This window comes from Quercus robur, chromosome 1 (genome assembly GCF_932294415.1).
Source record: "Quercus robur chromosome 1, dhQueRobu3.1, whole genome shotgun sequence".
Lineage (NCBI taxonomy): Eukaryota > Viridiplantae > Streptophyta > Magnoliopsida > Fagales > Fagaceae > Quercus > Quercus robur.
In genome coordinates, this window is record NC_065534.1 from 150,435 (window position 1) to 161,365 (window position 10,931).

Genomic DNA, 10,931 nt, shown 5'->3' on the forward strand with positions numbered 1-10,931 from the left:
CATGTCATCAATCAATTGTTTAAACTCAAGTTTCTATAGTTTAAAATAACGCATAGAAGAAAAGTTTAAAGATCAAATGATAAATTACATTCTATTGGCATGAAAATTGGCAAGTATGTTAAAAACATATAGAAAATGTGATCCAACGGTTGGATTTTAAAATTTTGAATTCAACAATAAGTTATTGGTTGGTGTGACATTTTTTAGAGTTACATAAAATGTAACTTGAACCCAACCCTATATTTCTTAATTCGATGTGAATTTTGACGAATTGACCGTTAGATTACATTATCTTCATATATTTTTCAAGCTTACAAAATTTCAAGGTGATAAAATATTAATAGCCATGTCATCAATCAATTGTTTAAACTCAAGTTTCTATAGTTTAAAATAACGCATAGAAGATAAGTTTAAAGATCAAATGATAAATTACATTCTATTGGCATGAAAATTGGCATGTATGTTAAAAACATATAGAAAATGTGATCCAACGGTTGGATTTTCAAAATATGAATTTAACAATAAGTTATTGGTTGGTGTAACATTTTTTTGTGTTACATTAAGTGTAACTTGAACCCAATCCTATATTTCCTAATTCGATGCGAATTTTTTCAAATCTACCGTTAGATTACATTATATTCATATATTTTTCATGTTCACAAAATTTCAAGGTGATCAAAGATTAATAACCATGTCATCAATCAATTGTTTAAATTCAAGTTTTTGTAGTATAAAATAATGCATAAAATATGAGTTTAAAGATCAAATGATAAATTACATTCGATTGGCATGTATGTTAAAAACATATAGAAAATGTGATATAACGGTTGGATTTTCAAAATATGAATTCAATAATAAGTTATTGATTGGTGTAACATTTTTTAGAGTTACATCAAGTGTAACTTATAATCATTTGTTTTTAATTTTTAATAAGATAGAACGTGTGATAATTTATATATATATACATTTATTATAATAATAATAACTATACATTTTAAATTATATTTATTTAAATAGTAATAAAATATATATAATTTATTATAATATAATATAAAAAAATATTTTTATTATGTATGATTAATATATATATATATATATATTTATATGACCCAAATATATTCTTGCATCACTGGCTCACTGGTTTGCAGCACGTGCTTTGTCCAAATGGTCTCCAGTTCGAGACCTTACTTTGTTAAAATATTTTTAAAAATTTTGAAACTCTTATTTCTTCAGATTTTAAAACCCTAGGAATAGTTTTTTTCTCCCAGCCGCCCCCTTCCCCAAAATCTTTTCTCTTCCTCTAGAGCCGTCGCCCTCCCCAAATTTTTTCTCTCTTCAAGAGACGCCCTCCCCAAACTCTTCCACTCCACGCCGCTCCAATGGCATGTCGGTCCTTGTCACTGGCTCCGCTGGCTTCATCGGCTCTCACTGCTCCCTCGCTCTCAAGAAACGTGGCGACGGTGTTCTCGGCCTCGACAACTTCAACGAACAACAAAATTCATATATATATATATTGTTTTTGAGTAGGTATCGGACACCGTCGTACTGATCGTTACGACGTCGTTTGCTGTGATAATCGGACTTTTGGTTTTTGTGTGGAAGAGATCGTCGGATCGGAGCAGAGGAGTTCGGTGAAGCCGGTGGAAGTGCCTAAGTTCTCGTCGTTGAACAAGGATGAGGACGATAAGGTCGAGGTTGATTCGGGAAAAACTAAGGTCTCTGTTTTCTTTGGAACTCAGACTGGAACTCCTGAGGGCTTTGCTAAGGTAAATCTGTTACTGTTTGTTTTGCTCGTTGTATTCAACGTTTTTTAGTTTTTGAGTGTGTGTGTGTGTGTGTTTTTTGTTTATGCGCAACATGTAAAAAACTTTTATCTTTTTCATTTGTTGCCTATGTTAATGTGTAAATGTAAATTCTTAGTATTGAAAGCTAATTTGTTGTTGTAAGAAATTGCGAAAATATATGGCGCTATGAGATTTGAGTTTGTTTAGAATTTAGAATAGAGATTGAAGTGAACGTGACCTGAGGATACTATGTTTTGCCATTGGCGAGGGTGACTTTTCTTTTCTATATATATTTATATTGTTTTTGTTTAATTTTATTCTGCCTTTTCATTTCTTTTCTCAAATGTATTTTGTATCAAATTAATTGTCGCATATGGGCAGTTGTTCTTCTGGATGTAATATATATATATATATATATATTTATATATATTAGCCAGAAGATCTACGTGGACCATTTGGGCAGTTTAGCCAGCTCAAGGACATTTACTTGCCCTGAGATTATTATACTGGGTAAGCAAAGCATGTCATCATGTATTGGTTGATATGGTTTGTGAATCTTGCAAACCTTTTGTTTGTGTATTGTCTTTTTATTCTGCCAGGTTTAGGCGAACTTTCACTTATTGATTTTTGTCCAATTGTTTGTCTTCATGCTGTCTCAATTGAATGTGATGATGGGGTCCATCCTTGTTTTTTTAAATTAATTATATACAATCAGTTTATGGGTATTTGGCTGTTTTTATTGAAAGTGTTGAAGACACCAATGAAGTAATAAGAGTACTGTGTTGAAGACAACAATGAAGTAATAAGAGGTGTTGAAGACACCAATCAAGTAAATAAGGGGTACTGTTGAAGATGTTCTTAATGTAGATGAAGATTCGAAGGAAGTTGGGTTTGTATACATTGAGAAGAATTTCAGGTCTTGAAGAATTTCATCTCAATTTTAACTTTTTCTCCCCCAAGGTTAGCAGCCACATGGTGTTTTAAGTTGAATTTTATAAAGTATCAGAAGATATTTGATCATAAACTATACATATTGGACTTGAGGTTATATTTGTGATTTTCGGCAATCAGCATGCATTTTTGAACCACATTTGATTTTATATATATTTTGTTTTTCTAATGCTTCATTTGATCATGATGCAGGGAGCCTTGTGGCTTTGGGTTTGTGCAGTATGTAGACCCGGATGATGCTGCAGATGCAAAATATCATATGGATGGTTAGATTCTTCTTGGTCGTGAATTGACAGTTGTATTTGCTGAGGAGAACAGAAAGAAGCCTATGGAAATGAGGGCCAGAGAACGTGTTAGGTGAGACTTCTTTGTCTTCAATGGTATTGATATGCCTACTGGTTTTTTTTTTACTCCAGGGTGATGCGTTTTTCAATTGATGTGTGATGGCATTGAAATTGAGAGTTTCTTTTAGTGTATAGTGTAAGAAGATTGAGAGTTTCTCTTAGTTTGTAGTGTAAGAAGAACATTTCCAAAGGGGGAGGTCAATTTTTTATTAATTGGTCCCTGTCTACCCAAAAGAGGAATGTGCAGGTCACTGTGTTTTTTTTAAGGTATGTTTTTTGTCAGTTTATTTTAAGGTATGTGTTTATTTTAAGGTATGCTTATACCAAAAACTTTTTTTCTAAGACAAATGAAACAAATTTCTATAACTGATGAGTAAATACCATAACCAAAACAAAATGCAACCAGAAACAAATCTATCAAGCTACACAATTGAGACTACAAATACCTTAATTTACCAGGCAATGTATCCATTCAGTTCAAATGATATTTTATCACATCACATCTACTCTTGTCTATATACATACGTAATGATCTTTGCAATGGACATCATATGGTCCATGACTTGCTTAATATTTTGTGCTCTAGTCCATTTCAACAATTATGTTCATTTATTAATAATTTGTATTTTCTATACAAGAATCCAAAACATTGGACAGGACCATCTTATAGCATTTCTTAACAGCATTCTTTAAATTATCCTTGGAAATGTGCTCCAATAGTCTTCTATGTACAAAAGTAAAGAAACCAAGTACCAATTTGTTGCTACCTATATTTTATGTACAATTATTTACATTACAAATACGAAAGTTTGATTATTGTGCCTTTGAACTCAAGTTGTACTATCTAGTTCTCCAAGGACATCTTACCAGGAAATTATTCTCCCTAAAAATTTCCTAATTAATAAAATAAAATTTTATTTTATTTTTCTATTTTGAATTTAACAAGTTTAGTAACATTCTTCACAATTTTTTTATAATTTTTTATATGATTTGTTATAATTTTGTTTTTATCAAATAATATGACAATGATATAATACTATTGTTACTCATAAAGGGTCTGATTAAGGAATACATGAATAACTTATATTAATCACCCATTTAAAAAAAAAAACTGTTTAAGAAAATTAAAAAAAAAAAATTAATCACTTTTTTAATTTTTTATAAAATTTTTCTAAAATAGTTTAAACCCACAAAAATAATATAAACCAGTCGTATCATCCTCATTTCTAGAAGAAGAACATGGCCAAAATGAGACAATTTAAACAATAAGAAACAAAAAAGTTAGTGAAATACCATAACCAAATTTCATTTCTAGAAGAAGAACATGGCCAAAATGGTCAGTTTTTTGTTGGAGATGGCAAAAAAGAATCTATTTGTGAAAAGAGGTGGTGAAAATTGAAACTCAAACTCACTTTGATTTTTCTTAATTTTTTGCCTTTTATTTTATTGCAGTTATATGTGAAATTAGCTTAGATTAGAGGATAGAGAGTATAAGATTTGTTGGATCTTTACATATATATATATGTGTGTGTGTGTGTGTGTGTGTGTGTAGGAATTTTGATTGGAAACTAGTAGAATCGAATTTGTGTGTGTAGGAATTTTGATTGGAAACTAATAAAATTGAAGTTTTGTCTGTGTGAGTGAGTTTAGGAATTTTGATTGGAAACTAGTAATATCGAATGTGTGTGTGTGAGTGAGTGATCGTGTGTAGGAATTTTTTCTTAGAACTAGTAAAATCGAAATTTGAAAGTGTGTGTAGAGTTTTGATTAGAAGCTAGTAAAGTCAAAATAGTGTGTGTGTGGACAAAACACTTTTAGGGATGGATTGGGATTGATGCCTTCTTTATTTTTTAATTCTAGATATATTTTCATACGCCTATGGTGTAGATAGATTTTTCTGGTAAAATAGAATGAATTTTTACTTAATGAATGCTGCTTAAATACTTTTTTTTAATATTATTTTTATTTTATTATTAATTTAAAATTCTCACGAAAATGTAATTACTCTGAATGAAGTTTTGTTTGGTTATCAAACTGGTGAATGTATTTTTTCTACAATTTAAAATTTTTTTATACTATTTCTTTACCTGTAATGTACAACACTAGTTTTTTTTTTTGCTGGTTTTTGACAAAATGCATCATCAACTGACATAATTTATAAAAAATAATTTTATAGAGCTTTTATAAACTATTTATAAATTATTTATAAAAAATAATTAATGAGTTAACAGCATCACAGGAAACAGCTCATTAACCCACCACTATTTTGAACCAGTCTGAGCTGTTAATGAGTTTTGGTGGTACAAAAGTATCCACAAACAAGGGGCCAGACCATTGGTTTATTAGTAGTAATGTATTTTAAAAATCCTTTAAGATTTCCAAATATAGCTCCCTATTAATTAATTTTGAAAATATTTCCAACGATGTCTTTTTCATTATTTTTAAATTTTTTTTTTTTAAAATGTGTGTATGGCCCTATCAATCCAACTGTGGCAGCAGCTAATCACATCATGAAGATTATAATATTAGATGATTTGCTTTTTCATTATAATATTATAATATTAGATTTCTTTAGATTCCCCAAATTCTCAATCTAATACCTGTTGGTAGTGGTACAAGTCGTAAAGGAGAGCAGCGGACTCTTTAGAGAACTTAGAGGTGAGACTAATTCTTTTTGTTTCGAACTCAGGTGATAGAATATGAAAAATGTTTTTTTTCTAATTATTTAAAATTAAATAATTACTGGAACGTGGGTTGAGAACCAATGGCATGGATAAGAGGCATGAAATCTATAGATTACTGTTTTTTAATTATTATCACTTGGGTGAAATCTATATGAAAATTCAGTTGTTATCAATTTTTATGTTTAACTTTCATTCAAATCAATGGCATGGATAAGAGGCATGAAATTCAGTTAATAAATCTAGCAAAAAAATGCAGTTAATATAATAGCAGCAATAAAAAGAATTTACCGTTTCAATTCAAAACAAGATGTGTGTCCATTTTGCATCAGCTAAATTGGATTTTTTTTTGTGCTGAAAATGGGTTAAAAGTATACTTGTACTTCGAAAAAGTGAGAAAAAGTAAGTCAAAAAATCAAGAAAGTGCATATCTACAAGAAATATTAAAGAGCATATTTTAAGATGAGTGACTGTTGTGATCGATTAGTTGATACTGGTGTTGTGATTTGTGGTTGGTTTGGGTTGGTTATTTATCGGTTATAAGTTCTGATGCATTTGTTTGTAGCATCTGCCTATGTCTAATTGAAACTTAGAGCAGTTTAATACTTTAAAATAGTATATGTAGCCCGTTGGTCATACAAAGAGTGTGTCTATATATATATATATATGACATTATGACTATCTTACTTCAGTATTAGGATGGGGAATTGCTTTTGAAACTATGACCAAATACATTTTTTTTTTTTTTTTTGGATAGAATATGACCAAATACATTGATATTAAGTCTTGTAGTCTACATGGGGAACTGTATAGGGTTTTGAACCTTGTTACCTATTTATATTTTAATAGTCAGTATAACTCAGTCTTCCAATTGAGCAGCTTGAGTATTTATTGTATCCACATCACCCCTCCTCAGGACCAACACTAGGTAATAATTTTTATACAAAATTCAACTCATGTCAAAGTCTATAAATTGTATAATTGTGGCTGAATGTCCAGTTAATACTTGTTCTAATCTTCAACCATTTAAATCTAAACCTTGCAGCAGCCAAAGTGCAACCTTAATAAAAATTACATTATGGATGACTTTACCTTTTTGCAGTGCTTAGGTGTGAACCTGCAATGATCAAGAATGCTCTTAATGTCCAACATGATTTTGATCATCACCTCAGTATCAGCATGTTGCAATTGTTAATGCACATGTGGGAGTAAGTGCTGGGTCCGTGTTTGTGTGTGTGTGCTCGGTGTTTGAAAAGTGTGTAGATTAAAGTATTGTAGACAAAAACCAGAGTGTGTGTGTGTGTGAAGCAAAGAGTCACAACAGAATGCATGTGTGCGCGTGTGTGAAGCAAAGAGTCACAACAGAATGTGTGTGTGTGTGTGTGTGAGGGAGAGGATTTTAGAGTTTATTGCTAGTGCTCTAATGCTTACCAATGCTAGTGGGACTCTCTTTCTCTCTCTCTTGAGTAATGATTGTGAAATATTTTTCTGAATAATTCTTTGATTATGCTGGGAAAATACAGATTGCTGCCATTTCCTTTTTTTGTCTGGATGATGTAACTTTGTCACGTGGTGTACAAACTTAGTTCACATTCTTTGGCTTCGCTGGGCTGAAGCAAATTTCAAATATAGTCACTGTTTAAGCTTATAATATATATATATATATATATGCTGAAAAGGTCTACATTGTGGATCCACATGGCAGTGGAGCCCTCTTATTTTGATAGAATAGTCAAGATAATAATAGGAAAAAGGTATATGAATTTGATGATGGCACATGATAGGGGCTCAGAATTTGGCTTTTGTGTGACACAATTTAATCTTCTTGTAGACATTATTTTCCTTTTCATGGAACAAATACGCATGTGCTGGTCCAGTTTATTTTCCTTTTAGATGTGTCATTCATTATTACTAGGATGGAACCTTAATTCAAATATTGTTGTGTTATTGTTAGTATTATCATTTCATTTCTAATAAATTTAAATTTTCTGTTGTAATGACTAATAATTTACCATTAGGGATGTGAATGGCTATGTTGGAGCTAACGCTCGAAGAAGGATTTCTTTAGATAAACAAGGGCCAACTGTGGTTCATCAAAAGCCAGGGCCTCTTCAAACAATATTTGACCGTTTTACTAGAGGTGAGTTGCATAAACTCTGCTCTAGCGGTAATTTTAATCTCCTGAAGTTTCAAATTGCATATATATAACTATAAATATATATGATTCTTTATGTTCTTCCTCTGGTAATTCCAGTTGTGGGCCTAATTAACAGAGTACCTGTTTCAGGTTGTTCAACAGTTATTTTTGTGCACTTGAGAGTTCATTCTTGTATCATGACCGTATGTATGTCTCTGCGTGACACATTTGCTTCCATTCAAATGTTTTTTCTAAGCAAATGAAGGTTAGCCTGTCATTCTTCTTTCCTAAGGTTGAGCCAATATTATTGTTAGCAAGCAAGTTTGAGACAATATTATATGGGTATATCATTTCTTTTGAGGATCTCTGGAGAGCATCATTGGTATGAATTACTTTTAGGAGGAGCTCTGATCCTAAATCACCCATTCACTTTCAACGTAGTCATCTCACATATAAAGGTGTAAGAAGAACATCAGATGGCCTTTTATGTTTCTCTGCATTAGAAAGTTGCTGGTTTAGTTAAATTTATGAGTGAATGGCTTCTTTTATAGATTACTGAAATAGGCTGGAGTCATCCACAAGGTCTTATTATGAGCTTTTTTTAGTTATTGGTGTTTGAGGACTTTTTGTGTACAAAGAAATACATTTGAACAACCGCATTTTTTGCAAGTGTTAAGAGGATATTTTTAAACACTTTGAAACTTTGATTATAGTATTAGCTTAATTTAAGTAGTTCTTTTATTCAAAGGACCACATCTTTTTTTTGTTAATCTTATGATTGTAGGCAATGTTATGTATTTGATAATATATTTCTATGTTAATATTATGTTAGTTTAAAGACATTTGTGGTGTTGTTAAATAGTTACATTTGTGGTATTGTGTTAGTAGAGCTAAAACTATTACCTGTTCTTTATAACAGGTTTGTGAACCATTTATTTATTAGCAAATAGCGGTTTTAAAACTGGTTAGAAAAAAGAAAAAAAAATACCTATAGCGGCGGTCTAAAAGCGCCGCTAAAGGTGCACATTTTATGTCTTAAATGAATACCTATAGCGGCGCTTATCGCCTGCCGCTAAAGGTTGAAACATATAGCGGCGGGCATAACCCCGCCGCTAAAAGTACAATTAGCTGTTTTGATTGGCTGTCTATAGCGGCGCTGTTTGCCCGCCGCTAAAGGTAGACACCAATAGCGGCGGGCATTACCCCGCCGCTAAAAGTCAATGTCATGAATTCTGAACACGTATGGCGGCGGTCTTATGCCCGCCGCAATAGACCTTCACCTGCCGCTAAAAGGTACAGCTATAGCGGCGCTTTTCGAGACCGCCGCAATAGACCTATAGCGGCACTGCAACACTGACGGGACGGCCCGCCGCAATAGCACCCGCCGCTATAGGTCGAATTTACCTTTAGCGGCGCTTTTTTGGGCTTTAGCGGCGGTTTTGGCCCACCGCAATAGCCCAGTTTTCTTGTAGTGGTTGCATGCATTGAAGGTTGAACTATCTTCTTGATCGCAACAATTTTCTTGCTGCTTCCTCGCAATTCTGCCTTTAAAACCTCTCCGCACCCACCTCTTCCAATGACTTCCAACGAAGCTACGCTCCCTTCGATGGCCAAGAAAGCTAGGTCCTCTTTTTTTATCGAAGGGCTAAAGATTGTCGGGCCTGAGGGCTTCCTTCCACCTCTACCAAAAACCACCACTCCCTCCACGAATCCAAGCAAATTTCCGCCCAATACTCCAATCAATAATGTAACAAATCCAAGCGAATTTCCACCCAATACTCCAATCAACAATGTAAATATCAATGCAGGTATATTCCTTTTTCTATTTTTATGTTTTTGAGAAGCTAGAGTACTTGGAGGTTGTGCAAATGCATTTGCAGAAGTAGCTTTGTTTCTAGCTGTTTCCTCATCCACAACATTTTGTTTTGGAACACAAGGTCTTGCATGAATGAGGATGAGGAGGAGGGAAAGGCAAATGAGGAGAAAGAGGTGGGCTTTATTGAGTCTAAAAATCATGTTTGGGTTATTGCTCAAAATTTTGAGAATGAGGAATGAGATATTAGATATGAGAACAAATTTTGAGAGTGATGTGAGAATATAACACAGCCTAAAAGTTCAGAGAGATAATAAAGAAGAAAGTGTTGTTGGTGTTCAGCTGATTCGATTCCAATTTCCAAAGGAAGAAGAAGAAGCGCAAGAGAAATAGATTTGAAAGACAAGAAGAAGGTGAAGAAGAGTAAGAACAACAATGTCCTACATTTAAGCCCATCATAAATTAATAAAAAAGAGAGAAACATCGACAAAAAAGAGTAGTGATAGACCAAAGACTGCAACCGATAAATTTGCATCCACATTACAAGAAAACGAAATTACATTTTTCTTAAAGAAAAAGGACCCATGTTGATTGTTGAATGAAGAATGGTCAATCAAAGTATTTGAACGTAAAAGACTAACCTCTAAAGTTTTTTTTTTTTTTTTTTGAAAATGACTAACCTCAAAAGTTAAAGCAATGGTTGGAAGATTTTGGAAAAGTTGCTTTTTGGTCTGTTTGGTCGCCCACGTACAAATCTCATCATTTATTGATGAAAAAAAAAATTATATCATCTATCATTGGCTTTTCTTTTTTTTTTTTTAGTTAATGAATGGCTTAAGATATTGGTTTAATGAATATTTTTAGAAAAGAGTAATTAACTTATTTAATAAATTTTTATATTTTCTATAAAAGTGGTATTAAAATTTTCTTAAAAAGGTCCAATAACAAATGTCCTAGAGGCATTCGTTAATATGACTTTTTTTTTTAGAGAAAATATTTATATTTGGCATTTGATAATGGACATTAGTGTACCTTTTTATTTGTTAAGGTTGCATTAATAATATTCTGAAAGTTCAAAAAAACGTGTACAAAACACCTTTGAACGTTTAGACCCCCAAATTTCAACTTAACCAACACAAGCAATATGTCAAACAACAAGTGTGCGGAAACTTAACATATGCTATAATGTGAAATAGGTTAAATACTATCTAAGCCATAACA

The 10,931-nt window shown here is 32.3% G+C and overlaps 1 pseudogene; it reads left to right on the forward strand.

The window, feature by feature from the left end:
* Positions 1–1,384: 1,384 nt before the first annotated feature.
* On the forward strand, positions 1,385–8,621 carry LOC126692155 (uncharacterized; annotated as a pseudogene).
* The last annotated feature ends 2,310 nt before the right edge of the window (positions 8,622–10,931 follow it).